General features: G+C 41.1%; 1 pseudogene; it reads left to right on the top strand.

Annotated features, from left to right (window-relative positions):
* Positions 1 to 1621: 1621 nt before the first annotated feature.
* On the top strand, positions 1622 to 1991 carry LOC143929788 (large ribosomal subunit protein eL43 pseudogene; annotated as a pseudogene).
* The last annotated feature ends 2240 nt before the right edge of the window (positions 1992 to 4231 follow it).

A 4231-nucleotide genomic window follows, 5' to 3' on the forward strand; every position in this document is an offset into this window, starting at 1 on the left:
CGCTCACTCTGTACTGATCGGTACAGAGAGGGGAGAGAGGAACTGGACATGACACGGTTTGTTTACAAGTGATAAACCGTGGATGAATGCCTGAGTATTGCTGACTATGGATGGCTGGGCATGGATGGATGAGTATTGCTAAGTATGGATGGCTGAGCTTGGATGGACGGATGAGTATTACAGAGTATGGATGGCTGTGATAAGTATGACAGAGGGATGGCTGAGCATGGATCGATGGATGGATGAGTATGACAGATAGATGGCTGGATGAGGCTGCAATGGGCACAGAGTAGTGCTGTGGGTACTACAGATCCAGCCCACAGCACCGCTGCAACCAATCTCTCTCCTCTCCGCTCAAACTGTACCGATCGGTACAGAGATGGGAGAGAGGAACCGGACATAGTTTCATAGTTAGTTAGTTAGGTTGAATAAAGACACCAGTCCATCCTGAGAGAGTGTCTACAAATTGAGTTTGGATGGCTGAGCATGGATGGATGGATGAGTATTGTTGACTATGGGTGGCTGAGTATGGATGGATGGATGAGTATTGCTGAGTATGGATGGCTGAGCTTGGATGGATGGATGAGTATGAGCTCCGTCATTTGACTGAGCGATCATGTGGTAAACGGCTGCTGGCAGCGGGCATTTATCATGATGCGCCGGATCCTCTGGATCCGGCAGTCACGGATACTCCCGTGTGCATGCCCCAGGGGGGCGCGGGAGTACGATTCTGGGAGAACGTCAATGTACACCCTCCTAGAGTTAGAGTCGCACTGTAGCTGTCATTTGGTTATGGTTCGGTTGGTAAGTGGTTAATAAAGACAAGAAAATTTTGAACTGTTTGTATGTTACCAGCTTAAGAACAGGGAGGTTGACTTACTAAAGTACAGAACTGCACTGCAAGTGATCTAAGGGGAAGCTCTGCTGATTTCTATCATCCAATCATGTGCAAGCAAAAATTATTTTTTTTCCTTGTATGTTCCCCTCACAACTAAAGCAACTACAGTGCAAGTAAAAAAATAAAAAATAAATAAATATCCCACAACAAGTGCATACAGGCAAATGCAAACATGAGTGTAAGTCAAGCACATGTACATTAATACTGATTGAGTCACACATTTGAGGTATCACTGCAAACATCAGAGTGAAATAACACCTCGAACCGTTACTGTGAAATCCTCCATCAGAAGACTGAAGGAATTGAAAAACCAATGCATAGTTTCATAGTTAGTTAGGTTGAATAAAGACACCAGTCCATCCAGAGTGAGTGTCTACAATTGTCCCTATCCCTGTACATTGCACACTCATGTCGGTCCCTGCCCTCAAGGAGCCCATCATCTAAGGTCCCCATTCATATACTAGGGCCAATTTTGGACAGCAGCCAATTAACCTACCTGCATGTCTTTGGATTGTGGGAGGAAACTGGAGTACCCAGAGGAAACCCACGCAGGCACAGGGAGAACATGCAAACTCCAGGCAGGTAGTGTCGTGGTTGGGATTTGAACCAGCGACCTTCTTACTGCTAGGTGAGAGTGCTAACCACTACATCATCCATCCTTCTGGATTTCTGCACCTTTGTCTGTTTTTCTGGACTGTGCTTTAATAAAGAATGTCTTGTAAAATGAAAAAAAAAAAGCCCTTTCTGCCCAGGTCCTGGAGGAAGATAACCAAACGCAGCAAGAATGTTGGCATTGTGGCAAATATGGGACCCGTTATAGTGCTTGCCTAAGGAAGATGGTCAAGAAATTTTTAATCAGCCCACACGCCAAGGACACCTGCTCCTTCTGTGGCAAGACTAAAATGAAGGGGAAGGCTGTAGGCTGGCGCTGCAATTCTTGCATGAAAATTGTAGTTAGAAAGGCTTGGCCCTACAACGCCACCTTGTCACAGTGAAATCCACCATCAGAAGACTGCAGGAATTGAAAGACCAATATATCATCCATCCTTCTGAAGTTCTACTCTTTTGTCTGCTTTTCTGGACTGTTCTTTAATAAAGGATGTCTATAAAATGTAAAAAATAATAAAGCAATAATAAAGCAATGATTCTAGAGCCATAATTTATAGTTAACCCCAAACCAATAGCCTGTAAAGGCTCTTAAAGCGTTACCTATAAAAAAAAATGTGTGAACCGTAGTTTGTTGCCATTTCACACAATTGTACAAGTTGCCACGTTTGGTATCCATTTACTCAACCCAATCCCATCAAAATACATAATAAATAAAGTATATTTATAGAATATCACAGTCAATCATGTAATCAGAATGCCACCTCAGCCCCCCCCCCCCCCCCCCCAGGATTAAGGCCCCCCTTAAAGGGCCACTGAAGTGGTTGTCACTTACCTGGTCTGAGGCTCAAATGCTGAGAGGACTTTCCTTGAGGCTGAGTGCTGGGCACCCCTGAAGGTGGTTACGGGGAGTGCTATACCCAAATAAGCAGAAGTTGCCAGCTGCGATAGGCTGAGTGATGAGACGTCTGCTGGATGGCGGCTGGACGGGCAGGATGCACTGCTGGGCAAGGGTCCCTCAGATGTACCAGATGAGACTTGGCCGAAGGGGGAGCCAGGACATTGGCAAATTTCTATGCTCCAATCTAAGATTCTGCTGGGCATTTGCAGATGTGCCTGTTTTTCTGCGGGCTGTTCTCTGACATTAATATGCAAGTGAAAAGAGAAGTTATAATGAAATACAGCAAAACAGCACAACCAACCCAGCAACCAGCAGATTTAATTATAGTAAACTGATATACCATTGGCTTATTTGCATTACTTTGTACTTTTCTGGTTAGCACAGTCTCATTGAATAAAATAAAAAGTTTGATTTCTTGTAAAATTCACAACTTTCAGCCTTTTGCTTTTTTCCTGCTCTGTATAAACAAGAAGCCACCTTTCAAAAACCCCAAAGAGTTTACTTCTCCTGAGTTTGCACTGCACCTTTGTTAGGTAGACGTAGTTTGAAGCCTAGCAAGGTCCCTCCACGTCGAATCAAAGCCTAGCATCTGACCTTATAGCTGAGAGATCATTAAAATTCCCTGTAACAAAACTAGCTACATTGAATAATGACACTGGCTGACTCGCCAAATCCATATTCATGAGATATGATAACAAGACCTTGAATAAGAGGTGTTCTAGACTAAATGACATTAAACAGCTCAGTTATTTTGTAGACTTTCAGGAATGAAATGTTAAAACTTTACAGCCCGTAATTATCAATCCAGACAAACATTTATGTTATGACAGCGGCTAAAATGTATAATTTTTCTTTTTAGAGGAACAAAAAAAAAAAAGAAGAAGCATAATTTGCAAGAAAGGCCCAATCTGTATTATTAGCAGAGGTGATAATTATGCTGTAACATTTTAAATAAATATTGGTGCAAGAGGAGAACGGCAAAATGGGACCCTAAAAAATGGCTGAAACGTTCTGCAATTATTACTGAAATGGGAGCATTTTAGGACATTAAGGGGCTGTCTGTCTTTGACTTAAAATGAGAATTAAAGGAACAAGTTTTTGACAGAGGTCATGTTTAAAGGAAAATCATTTTTGATGAATGTCATCCATGCCAAAAAGCCCTAGTTAAAAAACAAAAATAGAGATTTTGAGCTTAAATTATATTTTTGAAGGTTTAACATTTAACTATTTTCCAAGATGGTATAATCTTTAGAAAATGTATATAAAGGAATAGCTAAGGGGGTACCACATCATGAAACCTGTTAAAAAAGTTGTTTGACCTGGCTGCCTCCGGGCAGCACAAGGCATGCCACACATGGGAGTGTTCTCTCTGCTATGTGAGTAGCACACTCTATATACACTGTCCCCATACTATTTATGGGGTTTATATTGATATGTGTGATTTTGTCTTCATTGGCCATCCGTCTGATGAAGTTTGATATTTTTTTTTCTTTCCCATACAGAACCCATTTGCCTGCAGTCAATGGAAATAGGTCCTGAAGAAGCAATAGCGAAACGTTGACCTTTGTTTGACTCAATAGTAATAGGAAATCTACTATTTTCATATACACCTGTAGTTATACCAATGAGAGCTTTACTTTCTCTTGTTTTTACTTTGTACATATTTGTATCCATTTTGTAACATTAAATAAACAATTATTTTTGTAAAACTATATAGTGTTCCTTTCTGCACACATGTCTAAAAACAATTTTCTATAGAAAATGTAATATATTGCAGCTTATCATTCTTTAGTATGGAATTTGGTGTGACCACATGTAAAAAATAG

Source organism: Lithobates pipiens, unplaced genomic scaffold (assembly GCF_037356315.1).
Source record: "Lithobates pipiens isolate NorthernLeopardFrog02 unplaced genomic scaffold, aLitPip1_a1.2 Scaffold_25, whole genome shotgun sequence".
NCBI classification, from domain to species: Eukaryota; Metazoa; Chordata; class Amphibia; order Anura; family Ranidae; genus Lithobates; species Lithobates pipiens.